We start from the raw sequence: 16,157 nt of genomic DNA, 5'->3' as shown, positions 1-16,157 counted from the left end.
AACTTTTTTTTTAAATAGTACACTAGACATTTCTTAGCTTATTCTTGTTAAGCTTTTTTTTTTAATTATAATAAATTAAAATGGTCCAATAATATGAAGTCCCAAAATTCATGGCCATAAATAAATGTCTTTTTACTATTTTGAATGAATATCACGACATTTTGTCATGATTTTGAGTGCTAAAATGAGCTACTTTTGCGCACTAGTGCTAACATGGACTGTCATTTTGCAACGATTTTTATATGTACAACAATTTTATTTAGAATTAAAATAAAAATTACAATTGGTTAAATTCGAAAAACAAATACCAGAAGTTACACGCAATTCGTCAGATATGTGAACATTCGAAGCTCCCGAAGACGATGAAGCAGTAACAGTTTCATTAAATTTCATTTTTTTTCAATCTGGGTGTTTTCCTGATCTTCTCCACCTACTAGCAACTTGCAGATCTTCTTTTTATTATCTAAAGAATCATCTACGTATCCTTCAGCTACATTTGAGGATTTCCAGGCTCCATGTCTTTTTATAACCGACATATCAGCTCCTGCATTAGCTAATAAAGACGCTGAAGTTCTTCTAAAGCAATGTCCAGTATATTCTTTTGCACTTGGGAGTTCCAAAAAATTTGCAATTTTACTTGGGAGACCACCGAAGGTATTGATGCCCACTGGTTGCACGGTACATCTTCCCTTTTTATAATTTATAAAAAATCTGGCATGAGGAGTGTGAGATGGGCCCAGTGTTGCATATTTGCGAACCATATCCACCAAGTTTAGGTCTTTGAAATTTCCTTTTGTTACTGTGAACTCACGAGGCACTTTTGTTTTAGTGATCGGCAACATAATTTTCATAAATTCTCCTAAATCTTATACATTATTTACTTTTAAATTGAGTAATTCTTGCCTCCGACAAGCTCCCGTAATTCCTATTATCAAAACCACCTGAAAACAAAAAATAAATAGTAACCAAACTTATACGACAAAAAAACTCTTACTTTTTGCATTAAGTAATCTTCGTCAATTGCTGCTGTAAGAAACTTTTCAATATTTTCCTTACTGAAGATTTTGGATTTCTTAGCGCGATATCCTTCACTTTGTCGTTTCAAAAATGCGATCAAATTTGTGTATTTACTCAAATCAAGGTTTTTGTTGATTGAAATCATGGTTCTTAACATGGAATATACACTCCACAACGTTGAGGGCTTCACAATTTTTGATTTTTCAAGGAAGTACGGCAACATCACTTTCTCATTAATGCAATTTACTTTTTGTTTAGACCTCCATTCTTCGAAACGGCTGTTTTGTGTGCAACGATTTGGATGGTACGAATTTTCGAAGGGACCCCTGCACTATCTAGGGTGCTATCTTAAAATCACTAAAATAATGAAATGTTTAATTGTTAAACACTGTTTTGTTGGTTGATTCATCTTTATGGAGTGACCATATTGTGTGATTATCTTTTGTTAGGCCTACTAGATTTTTGTATTGTCTTTTTAACGGAAAAATTGCACCAAATTTAGCGATTTTAGGATAGCACCCTAGATTTTCAGATTCGACTATACAAACCTTATATTGTTCAAAAGCTTGTCAAAAAAGCTTTCGACCAGTGCAATAATAAATACGGGGTGCCATTTGAAAAAAATTAGTTTTTGACATTTTTAATTCGTTATGTTTAAAAAATCGCAGTAGGCATATGCGACTAAGCAGGTTATTGAGTAAACACTCAGCAGATGCAGCAAACATTCAGAAATCAAACAGCGTCAATTATTTTAATTTATGTGCAACGATTTGGAAGGTACGAATTTTCGAAGGGACCCCTGCAATTCGAAATTCTGGTAAAAAAAGCGCCACTGATTAAAAACGATGGCAGATAAGTAAAAACGACCTGTATAAATTTGATTTATAATTTAGCATAGAGTTCAAAAATAAAATCAAACTGGGTAGTTTCCATTAAAAAAAAAAACTTTAGTGTTTTTATAATATTGGGACACTCTGTATATATACCGCAATATTTTCGGAATATAAAGTAGAAGCGTAGCTATCATCTAGAATAAAGAAAAAGTTGATATATTTAATATCAAACAAGTTATGGAGCTTTTTCGCAACTCTGGGACACTTGTATATTTACAGGGTCTTTCACAACTCGCGCCCTAGAGAAAAAGAGGAAACAAGAGATCGCATTTGGATGTGTAATTTTGAAGAAAAAAAAATCTAGCTTAAAAGATATTCGAGAAAAGACAACTTAAAGTTAACCAATCAGAGATCTACGAGTACACCTCCAAGGTGTGTTTGCCGTAATTTTACGTTGCTAGGATTTCATTTAAGAAAAAACATCTTTAAAATATTTGGGCGATTAGAGTTGTTTTTGAAAGATGTCACTGTCAAATTAAATTTGTAATAAAAAAGCCAAAACCTTTGTTTATTGGGTTACAATTAGGGCCCGGATTTTAGGCAATTAAAAAGTCGGAAATAGGTGCCTAAAATAGTCCCTTAAACTACTGCAAATAGTCCCTTAAAAACTGAAAATAAGCCATACTAGGTCCTTAAAGTTGTGGTTAATTAAATTAAAAAATGTGTTTTTAAAGTTTTAAGTAGGTACACACAACAAGATATTTACTAATTATTTTTTATTAATTAATATACAATACTACAAGTTTGTTAGTTATTTACATTGTTACGTATTTACATTGCATACAAGATATTGCTCTAAATTTTCTACTTTAAAACATTGTCGGTTATCCACCAAAATGGACTTATATTTTGAAAAACTTCTTTCTACCTCGCAAGAGGTAATGGGCGCAAATTTGTAATAAATTTCTTCCATTTTGGTGTCATGTTCCGGCACATCTTCACCTCTAAAAATTCTTGCCAATTCTAGAAGAAATTTGTATCCAGGATTTTTTTCAGTAACATCTTCAAGTTTTTTTAATGCTACTGCTGCTACAGGGCCTGGAGATTTTTTTAGGGAGGTAAATACGTTTTCAACAATTTTGATTGAATCGGTTAAAGGTAACCCATTTTTTTCCAATTGAGTAATACTTTCGCAGATTATTTTAAAATTACTGCGAACATAAATTAATTGGTTTTTTATTCCGGGTTTCTTCATTATAGACTGTGCTTTTTGAATAGCAACAGCAGAACTTCCATCAAAGGACATGACAACCTGTGAGTAGTTAAAAACAGTTTAACAATCAATTAATTTGCTTATCTTTTATATACTTACTTCTTTAATGGAATCAAAGTGTTCGCTGTAAAACATAGCAGCCTGAAGCCATGTTCCCCATCGTGTTAAAATTGGCTGTGGAGGCAGTGGCATTTCTTTTAGTTTTTCTTTGTACATTTCAACTCTCAAAGGTGCCTTAACGAAAATTTTTTTCACGTTCGAAATTAAATTATCCACATCTTCATATTGATAGCGAATTTTTTCAGCCACTAGATTTAAAGCATGCGCTAAGCATGTGACATGCACAATTTTTGGATAAAACACCTTAAGGTGTCTACCAGATTTTATCATATATGGTGCTCCATCCGTTACAAACAAAAGAAACTTTTCAGCAACAACTCTGGTACTCCACAAGATTTCTACGCATAGAAATTTTAAATCAAAATAAATTTAAAAAAGTGAAAAACCCTTACCTAAAGATTGATTTACGAATCTAGCTATTGTCTCATGATTTGTTCTTTCTAATTGTTTAGACGCCAAAAGATAAGATTTTCCAGGTTCATCTTCTGAAAGTTTCCCAACCAGACAATTCGCCACATATCGCCCAAGTGCATCTGTTGTTTCGTCAACTGAAACCCATATGTTAAAAGGATCCAGCTCATTCCGAATGCGGTCAATAGTCTAAAAGTGAAAATAATTTTAAATTAAATATTAAAAGATAGTATGTTCATACATTTTGGTAAATAATTTTTCCGTAAAGTAGACTCATCCGGAATTTTTCTACCACAATATTTTGTCAGAAAATTCTGAAACGCAGGATTTTGTAGTTTGTGCCATGGTATATTGGCAGCTAAAAAGACGTTACAAAGTTCCATATTGAATGTACTATTTGCCGATTCCTCCAAGTTCTGTGTCAGCAACGTTTGCCGAAGCGGTGTCATAATGTTCTCTTTATGGATGGCCGTTTGCTCATGCTGTTGCAAGTGACATTTTTTTTCGCATATAAACTACAAAAAATAAAATTTTCAAATAAGTAAAAAATATAAAATGACATATTTTTAATTATGCTTAACTTACCAGTTTACCACAAGCTTTACAAAACATTTCTCGGGTTGATTTTATTTCATATAAATCTTTCTTGCTTGTCCACTGTAATATTTTTTCGCGTAAACTAATTTTTTGTTTCGGCATTATGTTCACTTTAAACAGGTTCACAAGAAACACGACCACTGCACGGAGATAAAGTAAACGAGAAATGACAAATTTGTAATGCTTATATTTACGTCTCCCACCAAATTTCAGAGGAGATGGTTAATTTTATATTTCTTAAATTTTTAGAAAATGACACCCTTAAGGTTTCTCTTATTGTTTCACTTCGGGATTTTAATTTTCGTTTTTATGGCAAGGACCATTTTATAAACGTTAAAGCTTCTAACAATACCTAAGTATCAGAAAACATTAGACCGCGTATACCTGCACCCCTTCGAACAGAGGCAAACAGATAAACTCTGTAATTTATGCCAGTCCAGTCTAATGGTTTGTGGTACTTAGGTATTGTCGGAGTATTTACCGCTGACATCATGGTCCCAACCGTAAAAGCGAAAAAGTAATTCCTGTATTGTACTGCACTTTGTACATTTCAGTAATTACATCTCCTTAAATTTTAAAATCATAAAGCATTGTAAATTTTATTGAGGTACCACTTTTACATTTTCAATACCGTAAACTTCCCAGAATTCGAAAATTGGGAAAAAACCGCAAAAATGAAATTGATTTTTGGTCATTTTAGGCATGTTCAGGCAGTTAAAAGGTAAAATAGGTATTTAAAGGGCATTTTAGGCCGAATAGGCAGAATCAAATATGGCTCTAATTACTCTAATTAAGCCAGAAATCATTTATAGACAAGTTTCATACATGTGCCTTAAAAAATAAAAATAGTCCATTTTGCCTAAAATCCGGGCCCTAGTTACAATCATGTATTCAGTCGCTGATTATTTAGAAATGATAATAATTTTTGGGGAATGTGAGCGTAACGCTAGGGATCCAGCAAGAGTCTTCGAAGAATGTTTTCCGGGCAGAAATGACAATTATTTTTTCGCTTGCAACACATTTTTTTTATTTTTTGCTACAATACGTTGTAATAATAATTGAAATGACCTAGAATGTCATTTAGTTGCGACTATCAAGTATCAACCACTACCCCACGAGTCCGAGGCCCGCGGCCCGTCCAAGACAAAACTTGAGAGCGCGTCCGACCAGGTCATGTCAGCCAAAAATCATGGGTAGGTTTTGAGCATCAGAGCCTCTGTAACCGATTTATTGTCAGATCCGACACTGGTGGCTCAGCTCAGTTCCATGGAGTCGCTACACTCCAAGCATCTCCTAGAATCGCCCATAGGCTTTGCAGTAGACATCTGAACTTGCAATGTAATGACAGCTCTAACATTTCAGATTGTTAACCTAAATTTGTTGAGAATGAAAAGTCAAATCTAATAGTGTCAAAATTACAGTAACCCAAACATTTTTTGTAGCTGATGGTATTATTTTTGAAACCTAGTAACTGGCTTTATTTGATTGAAATAACATCACACCTCGAGATGCCCTTCTGGGATTGGTAGAATTACAAGTCGTGTAACTCAGTTATGAAAGCAGTAGTAAATTCTTTGTTTCTATTTTTTGACAACTTATTGTCGTCGGCAGGTGCCCTTTTCCTATAGGGCGCGAGTTGTGAAAGGCCCTGTATAATGTTAATGACGTTGACGTAATAATGTGCGGACTAAATTAGACAACAATTTATTTATTATTTTTATACGTACATATTTTCAAAAAAACCTAATATTTAATTCCAAAAATTAGTTTTCATAAAAAAAGCAAAATATTAATTAGCTCTGTACGGTCACAGTTTATATTGAAATTTCTGAAGAAATTCGAATAATACCGGGACAGGGTATTATCTGTAGTCATAAAATTTTCTGGTTGAAAACTGATCGGCGGCCCAAACTAACCCCCGGGTTTGTCCCGTTTCAGGTAGGTAGTTTTGAAATCGGAGAAAAGATGTGCCTCTACTGCCTCTGGTGGCATGAACTAAAACCGTTTTTATTCGCAAATTTATAAATGAATAACTTCCACAACTTCTGTTTTTTTTTCATTATTATTTAATGTAGTAGGTAAAGGTAAATATATTGTATAGAATTACAAAATATTTTAACGAAATGTTCGCCTCGAAGACGAAAAATTTAACTTTTACATTAAGAGGAGTAGATACCAATGTTGACCTTGAAATTTCCACACCGGTTCGGCTGTCAGAGTAAGCAATAAACCCGGTAAACCAACCCCTGCTTATTGTAATGGACATATGCGAGTTGTCTCCCGTGCTTCAGGTAAAGGCATTAGGATTACGACTAAGTACACTAATTGCAGTTGGATTCATTGAAATAGCTGATAGATAATTTTTAAGGAGGAACAAACAAATAAAAATTCTAGAAAACACGCTGTATATTTCAAAGTTATAATTATAATAAAAAAAAATACAACTTGAAGAATACAAATATACATATAAAAATGTAGGTACTCCAGATATTTATAAATAATATTTATTTGTTCATTATAACGGAAATACTAGGACATCTTTTTCACAAAATCAAAGAAACCATAACTTCCATTACTATTTTTATGTTTATTAATTTTTGTTTGATATACTCGGAAGTGTCTTTTTGAAAATTAATGAGGATATCGATTATCTATAAATAGAAAAATATTTGTTAGCGAAACAAAGAAAATTGCATTAAATTTTGAAAAAACACTTCATATCTTCACTTGGAAATACGAAGATTATCACCGCATAGGGTTAATTTGAGTGGGAGACAATTCGCCTCTTGTTGGGAGACAACTCACCTCTTGGTAAAACTACCTGCGCCGTTCTGGGAGACAACTCGCCTCGTCCGATTGTAATGATGATTTACATGATTTACAATAGGGTCTTTCACAGGCATGTATTATTTTGACGCTTTGGGTAGTGGTTCAAATAAAAGTATCGATATTTTCTTGTTAGATATTTAAAAATGAAACACATTTTTTTATTTAGTTATATTTGCTTTGATCGTAAATCTAATAAAGCAATCTATTACAAAAAAAAAAAACACAGAACTTTCAATTATTTTTAGATATTTAATTTAATATCTCTTATTGGCATATTTCTTGATGTTCTAGGATCAATTAATTCAGGTAGATAACACTTCATATAAAATTGTTCCAGTTTATTTTTCATTTTTTTGTACCAAAAGTCGTCATTTTTTTCTATTACTTGCGTTTTTAGTTTGTTTTTTCCTGTCCACACTGCCAATATACATTTTTGTTTATTTATTATATGAAGTTGGCCTTGTATCTGATAATACCAGTCCTGGTTGGTATTAATTTCATAATTACTAGGGCCCGGATTTTAGGCAAAATGGACTATTTTTATTTTTTAAGGCACATGTATGAAACTTGTCTATAAATGAGATCTGGCTTAATTAGAGTAATTAGAGCCATATTTGATTCTGCCTATTCGGCCTAAAATGCCCTTTAAATACCTATTTTACCTTTTAACTGCCTGAACATGCCTAAAATGACCAAAAATCAATTTCATTTTTGCGGTTTTTTCCCAATTTTCGAATTCTGGGAAGTTTACGGTATTGAAAATGTAAAAGTGGTACCTCAATAAAATTTACAATGCTTTATGATTTTAAAATTTAAGGAGATGTAATTACTGAAATGTACAAAGTGCAGTACAATACAGGAATTACTTTTTCGCTTTTACGGTTGGGACCATGATGTCAGCGGTAAATACTCCGACAATACCTAAGTACCACAAACCATTAGACTGGACTGGCATAAATTACAGAGTTTATCTGTTTGCCTCTGTTCGAAGGGGTGCAGGTATACGCGGTCTAATGTTTTCTGATACTTAGGTATTGTTAGAAGCTTTAACGTTTATAAAATGGTCCTTGCCATAAAAACGAAAATTAAAATCCCGAAGTGAAACAATAAGAGAAACCTTAAGGGTGTCATTTTCTAAAAATTTAAGAAATATAAAATTAACCATCTCCTCTGAAATTTGGTGGGAGACGTAAATATAAGCATTACAAATTTGTCATTTCTCGTTTACTTTATCTCCGTGCAGTGGTCGTGTTTCTTGTGAACCTGTTTAAAGTGAACATAATGCCGAAACAAAAAATTAGTTTACGCGAAAAAATATTACAGTGGACAAGCAAGAAAGATTTATATGAAATAAAATCAACCCGAGAAATGTTTTGTAAAGCTTGTGGTAAACTGGTAAGTTAAGCATAATTAAAAATATGTCATTTTATATTTTTTACTTATTTGAAAATTTTATTTTTTGTAGTTTATATGCGAAAAAAAATGTCACTTGCAACAGCATGAGCAAACGGCCATCCATAAAGAGAACATTATGACACCGCTTCGGCAAACGTTGCTGACACAGAACTTGGAGGAATCGGCAAATAGTACATTCAATATGGAACTTTGTAACGTCTTTTTAGCTGCCAATATACCATGGCACAAACTACAAAATCCTGCGTTTCAGAATTTTCTGACAAAATATTGTGGTAGAAAAATTCCGGATGAGTCTACTTTACGGAAAAATTATTTACCAAAATGTATGAACATACTATCTTTTAATATTTAATTTAAAATTATTTTCACTTTTAGACTATTGACCGCATTCGGAATGAGCTGGATCCTTTTAACATATGGGTTTCAGTTGACGAAACAACAGATGCACTTGGGCGATATGTGGCGAATTGTCTGGTTGGGAAACTTTCAGAAGATGAACCTGGAAAATCTTATCTTTTGGCGTCTAAACAATTAGAAAGAACAAATCATGAGACAATAGCTAGATTCGTAAATCAATCTTTAGGTAAGGGTTTTTCACTTTTTTAAATTTATTTTGATTTAAAATTTCTATGCGTAGAAATCTTGTGGAGTACCAGAGTTGTTGCTGAAAAGTTTCTTTTGTTTGTAACGGATGGAGCACCATATATGATAAAATCTGGTAGACACCTTAAGGTGTTTTATCCAAAAATTGTGCATGTCACATGCTTAGCGCATGCTTTAAATCTAGTGGCTGAAAAAATTCGCTATCAATATGAAGATGTGGATAATTTAATTTCGAACGTGAAAAAAATTTTCGTTAAGGCACCTTTGAGAGTTGAAATGTACAAAGAAAAACTAAAAGAAATGCCACTGCCTCCACAGCCAATTTTAACACGATGGGGAACATGGCTTCAGGCTGCTATGTTTTACAGCGAACACTTTGATTCCATTAAAGAAGTAAGTATATAAAAGATAAGCAAATTAATTGATTGTTAAACTGTTTTTAACTACTCACAGGTTGTCATGTCCTTTGATGGAAGTTCTGCTGTTGCTATTCAAAAAGCACAGTCTATAATGAAGAAACCCGGAATAAAAAACCAATTAATTTATGTTCGCAGTAATTTTAAAATAATCTGCGAAAGTATTACTCAATTGGAAAAAAATGGGTTACCTTTAACCGATTCAATCAAAATTGTTGAAAACGTATTTACCTCCCTAAAAAAATCTCCAGGCCCTGTAGCAGCAGTAGCATTAAAAAAACTTGAAGATGTTACTGAAAAAAATCCTGGATACAAATTTCTTCTAGAATTGGCAAGAATTTTTAGAGGTGAAGATGTGCCGGAACATGACACCAAAATGGAAGAAATTTATTACAAATTTGCGCCCATTACCTCTTGCGAGGTAGAAAGAAGTTTTTCAAAATATAAGTCCATTTTGGTGGATAACCGACAATGTTTTAAAGTAGAAAATTTAGAGCAATATCTTGTATGCAATGTAAATACGTAACAATGTAAATAACTAACAAACTTGTAGTATTGTATATTAATTAATAAAAAATAATTAGTAAATATCTTGTTGTGTGTACCTACTTAAAACTTTAAAAACACATTTTTTAATTTAATTAACCACAACTTTAAGGACCTAGTATGGCTTATTTTCAGTTTTTAAGGGACTATTTGCAGTAGTTTAAGGGACTATTTTAGGCACCTATTTCCGACTTTTTAATTGCCTAAAATCCGGGCCCTAATAATTACCATCATTTTTAATTTTCCAAAATGGGATTAATTTCTTCATAATGGCTTCGTCGGGTGTTAAATTTTGTTTATACGCAGTATAAGGGCATTTTATTTCAACCAGGCTATCGATCTTTTCTACGAAACCATCTGGGGATGCTCCCAAGAAATAAACGCTCTTATCAATAAAAAGACCACAGGAAATTATTTCAATGTTGTCGTTATATTCTTCTGTTAGTTTTTTTCCCAGTTCTTTCTTGGCGTCAATTTCATGTATTTTTCCATGATTTAAAGAATGAATTTTTGTTGAAATGACATGGTACAATATAGATTTTATAGTTCCGGCAGTATTTGTAGTTTTCCTTAACTTACAAATTTTGCCAAAATTTGAGGCAGTTATTTATTACCGGCGTCTCGCCTCCACATTTTGACTTTGTTGTGTTTTATTATGTTCTGTGTCAATGTTAAGGAACTTCCTTATGATGTAACATGAGTATAATAATATACCTTTTTGAATTTCAACTACCAATGTGTTATCTAAATCCAGAATTTTTTAATTTTTAAAAAGAGATTGCGGTACTATTCCCGTTGCTGAAATTACAAGTGGTAAAATCGAAATTTTTTCTAAACACCAAAGATTTCTCATAGCAACGGAGAGCTCTAAATATTTATTAATTTTTGTGTTATATGTCTGTGTTATATTATGTGAATTTGGAACAGCTATATCTAAAAGATATGCTTGCTTTTGTTGTTTATTTAAAATTATAATGTCTGGTCTATTATGCTTAATATGAATGTCAGTTAAAACTGTTCTATCAAAATATAACTTGTAACTGTCATTTTCCAAACAACTTTCTAGTGTATAACTATAATGTGGTTGTGTATTCTTTAATAAATTGAATTTAACAGCTAAATTCATGTGTATAATTTTAGCGAATATATCGTGACGTTTTTTATATTCGCTTTGAGCCAAAACGGTGCAAGAAGAAATGATGTGTTCAATTGTTTCCCCTTCAGTTCCGCAAATCCTACATTTATCAATTATCGATTGTAAACCGCATATGTGTTTTTTATAATTTCTTGTATTTATAACACGATCTTGTATTGCAAATATAAAAACCTCCGTCTCAGGGTGAATATTTGATTTCTTAAGCCATGCATGAGAGGCCTGAATATTAACTTCTGGTTGTTCCAATTCTTTAAAGTATCTCCCATGTAAAGACTTCTGTTTTATATTTGCTATAGTGTCAGGTATATTTGGCTTAACAATATCTGAAATTATATTATCACTTAAATTTAAAGGTTTAAGTTATTACTTACGGCTCATAAGTCTCAAGTGATTAATTAATTACTTATGAATTTGAATGTTACTATGTCGGGCAAATTATCTTTCATAGTTCATATCTTTAATCAACATACAGGTTAATTCACGTAGCCCATTCATTAGACACTTTCTGATTTCCCAAAACCGGACGAGGCGAATTGTCTTCCAGAACGGTACAGGTAGTTTTTCCAAGAGGTAAGTTGTCTCCCAACAAGAGGCGAATTGTCTCCCACTCAAATTAACCCTATGCGGTAATAATCTTCGTATTTCTAAGTGAAGATATTAAGTGTTTTTTCCAAATTTAATGCAAGTTTCTTTGTTTCGCTAACAAAATATTTTTCTATTTATAGATAATCGATATCTCATTAATTTTCAAAAAGACACTTCCAAGTACATATATCAAACAAAAATTAATAAACACAAAAATAGTAATGGAAGTTATAGTTTCTTTGATTTCGTGAAAAAGATGTCCTATTATTTCCGTTATAATGAACAAATAAATATTATTTATAATTATAAATACATATTTGGTGTACCTACATTTTTATACAGTGAGTTTTTTTTAAGACTGGCCATAGGGTTTTACATGCTAATTTTTCAACCCCCTGTTAACTTTTGTTCTGATGAAAATATTCAAACCATTTTTGGAACAAAGTTGAAAGATTTTTCAAACTATCGGATAGCTTACAGTTCAATATCCCAAACTTTCGAAAAAGTTGTGAAAAAAATATTTTTTAGCGCGCCGAAAGCGTCCAAAAGTGGAGATCGTCAGGTGCTGGTTGAGCCGACAATGGCGCTACTCTGGCGGCCGCTCGACGTACTATTATTTCGGCGCCCTGAAAATATTTTTTTCACAACTTTTTCGACAGTTTGGGATATTGAATTGTAATCTATCTGATAGTTTAAAAAATCTTCCAACTTTATTCCAAAAATGGTTTGAATATTTTCATCGGAACAAAAGTTAACAGGGGGTTGAAAAATTAGCATGTAAAACCCTATGGCCAGTCTTAAAAAAAACTCACTGTATGTATATTTGTATTATACAGCGTGTTTTCTAGAATTTTTATTTGTTTGTTCCTCCTTAAAAATTATCTATCAGCTATTTCAATGCATCCAACAGCAATTAGTGTACCTAGTCGTAATCCTAATGCCTTTACCTGAAGCACGGGAGACAACTCGCCTTTAACCCTTTTGCAAGATTTAGGAAAAAAGGATTAACGGGAGACAACTCGCATATGCCCCCCAAAACCACATTAATATGAAAATTGGTAATCCACTATAATCGACTACTCCAAGTTCAAATAAAATATTTTCAAAATGGCGACACTTCTGGAAATACCGGAAATTGACGCCATCTTTGTTTTTTCGGAAATCATTTTACAATAGGACAGCAAAGCGCCTTATAACAACCATAAATAATTTCTAATTTTATTGCCCCTTTGTCGTGCAGTGCCAACTCAAAGAAGGGCAAGCATCAGGTATATTTAGCAACCCCTACTTAGAGAAAGTCTACATAAAGCATTTGTTCAAGAAATTTTGTCTTCAGATGTCGATTGATTTTCGTACACTGCGAATAGAAATATTTTGAATTCCCCGCAATAAAAAGAGTGTATTTTTCAACTTATAACCTGTGTTTAAATATGTGGCGTCGTTTTGGAGAGAACTACGACGGGGAGGAGATGGTCGACGTTGAAACAATTTTTGATAATAACGAGGAAAATGAAGGTAAAAAAATATAGATAAGGGTGTATATTTTAATGCCAAATTATAACAGCGGTACCTGTAATTTTTACAGCAGGACTGAAAAAGAAACATAGGAAGCATTACTCTAACGATGCTAAAGAAATTATAAGAAATGTCAACAAACATTTATTAGAATCGGGATGTAAAGCTGTAAAGAAACAGTCCGATTAACGGGAATCAACGAAACCACGGTTTCAAAAATTTGGAACCGAAACCCGGAAAATTTGGAAAGGAAAAAAAAAGGGAATCAAAAGATAGCAATTATTCTGCAGCTGAATTGGATGCAATTAGGGATATCATACGAGTATATCAAGTAATTCCGAAATTATTATTTAAAAATAATAAGAAAGTGAGTGTGAGAACACAGCAAAAAGCAATATTTAGCTGATGTTTGTCCTTCCTTGAGTCGGCACTGCACAACAAAAGGGCAATAAAATTAGAGGGTATAATGGAATAATTTATGGTAGTTATAAGATGGTTGGCTGTCCTATTGTAAAATGATTTACAATTTAAGTCAAAATTGACTATTTCTTGAGGAGGACTTTACATCATCTTCTCTTGTAATGGTATTGTCTTTCCTTTCTTTGTAAAATTTACGGTTTCTTGGCACTTGGAACATACTTTTATGGTGCTTTAACAGCCGATTTATAACTACTAGTACGTCACGAAGAAGAATGTCATTTATCCTAGCAATTGCTTACTATTTCAAGTAAATGCTAAACTTTATTAATAGTAAAAGAAGCAAATCCTAATATCGTCAAGCAAATGCTTTCTAAAACGAGCAAAAGCATTTGCTAGCCAGGTCTCACTAGCATTTACTACACTTTTATTAATATCACTTAAAGCAATTGCTTATAAAAAAGCTAGCAAAAGCATTTGCTACCTTTTGTTAATACTGCCCATTGACACAGAACATAATATAAAAACCTCGCTACTTACTGTCACTAGTCTGCATAACCTAACTAAACCGCAATGTTTAACAACAACATTAAATTTCAACTTCTGTTCGAAGTCGAGCTGAAGGAACGGAAGCATGGGCATGATTCACGCACGCGCCGCTTCCAAACTTTTTCGACAAAACCATTGTATCCGTTAATCGCTCATAGTCACAATAATCATAATATATATGTAATAAAATTTTACGACTACAATGAAAACTACAATGAAACTACAGAGGCATTGCCTCGAGTTGCACTCTGCTAACACGCAGGAACCAATAACAGTGTATGACAGGTTGATGGTATTCAGTTCTTAATTCTTATTCTACCAACCACATCGCTTAGGCGGAAAAATGAAGTGGCAAATTTTACGGTGCCTCTACGGTCTACGCTCTGCAATCCGAAGCGAAGGCGCCGAATGCAAAACGCGCCAAATACAAATACATAATCAAATTAACACATGCAACAGTTATGCTTCGATAATAATCAATTCAAAGTAGGTACAAAATAAAAGTACACAGACATAAAAATATTTTTATACTTACTAAAAAAAAATAAAAAATAATCTATTAAAAATGATTTTGGTTAGTAAAGTATTTGGTGAAGCACTGCCTTACCTGCCTACCCAGAGAAGCCGCCCCTGATGTGGTTATAAGGTCTTATCCAAGCAGCCGGAAATAAATTATTATTAGGTAACTACATTAATTTTGTAGAAAAGTAATTTATTTTATAGACTGAGCGTACTTTCACACGTATATTTTATTTTTATTTTGTACCTACTGGTTTCGGATTTTCCGTCCTCAGGCTACCTTCAAGAACGACTTCATTTGTGAACTGGCATAGAGTTGGTATTAATAGTTTTAAACCAGTTGTTTCTTGTTTCTTTGTAGATTTGTGAATCATGGGGTACTACGATACAGTAAGGAGGTACATTACAAACTGGAATGGCAATCCTGATGAACTGGTCAACATAGATGATGCACTGATGATGTCTCCCAAAACACATAGGGAAGAAAGAAGAATTGTTAATATGGACTTGGTATTCAATGAAACAGTCTTCAAGAATTGCATTGTCTCAAATATCCATCAGCAGCATCGGTTTAGTCAAGCAGACCTTAAGCTTAGTACATGGTGGAAAATATTGGAGTTCCTAGACAAGGACTTCCAAAGTGGCTCAGTTACACTTAAAATTTATCTTCAAGTTTTGCTTCATTTTAGTAAAGTAGCAATAGCTGAACAGGTACTTGACAAGAGCAAGTACTATGATGAATTGATGAATAAGGTTCAGATTTTATGTAAAAAACATCTTTTTTGTTAATAGGAATATCAACCCTATATTTTAAATATATCCATTCTACACTGAAATAATGAGATTAACAATAAAAAAAAATTACATATTTTACATAAAACATGGTTTCCGTACATATTTTTAGATTTTGTACATAAAGTGAATATTGACAGGATAAGAAATGCAACTTATTTTAGTTTCTGTGAATTCTATTGATTTACAAGTAAAATTATATTTTACAAGCCGACGGTCCATTGTAGTGTAGGTAAACGAGCTACTGTAATGATTTGAATACATTACTTTTTCCGCCAAATATTTGAACCTGCGCAAAACGGTAACAAATGTAGTCGTGATCGTCATCGAATCGGAGGAGCCCTACGTTGTGATTTTCTTTTGGCGGAAAAGGTTCGGAATGCAAACGGTGAGGGTTCCAGTTGGAAGAGTGCCGCAAATAAAACACACAAGTGAGGGACGCAAAATACCTTTTATTAAAAATGTCTGTAATAACTTTGATGAAAAAGAAATTGGAACGAATACAAAGGACAGAAATTAAGTTTAACGAAGTACAAGAAATTAACTAGTTGAACACATCACAA

General features: G+C 32.8%; 2 long non-coding RNA genes across 2 annotated transcripts; one reads left to right on the top strand and one right to left on the bottom strand.

Annotated features, from left to right (window-relative positions):
* Positions 1-2,437: 2,437 nt before the first annotated feature.
* Positions 2,438-5,138, bottom strand: LOC138140625 (uncharacterized). Its single transcript, XR_011162650.1, has 3 exons — positions 3,636-5,138; positions 3,223-3,581; positions 2,438-3,162 (listed from the first exon to the last, which is right to left on the bottom strand). It is a non-coding gene; the product is annotated as an uncharacterized lncRNA (long non-coding RNA).
* A 2,316-nt stretch (positions 5,139-7,454) lies between these two features.
* On the top strand, positions 7,455-10,291 carry LOC138140630 (uncharacterized). The gene is made up of 4 exons (XR_011162655.1): positions 7,455-8,475; positions 8,546-9,079; positions 9,134-9,492; positions 9,553-10,291. It is a non-coding gene; the product is annotated as an uncharacterized lncRNA (long non-coding RNA).
* Positions 10,292-16,157: the final 5,866 nt, after the last annotated feature.

This window comes from Tenebrio molitor, chromosome Y (assembly GCF_963966145.1).
Source record: "Tenebrio molitor chromosome Y, icTenMoli1.1, whole genome shotgun sequence".
Taxonomy (NCBI): domain Eukaryota; kingdom Metazoa; phylum Arthropoda; class Insecta; order Coleoptera; family Tenebrionidae; genus Tenebrio; species Tenebrio molitor.
Note: the sequence above shows the minus strand (reverse complement) of the source record. Positions and strands in the feature narration are given on the sequence as shown.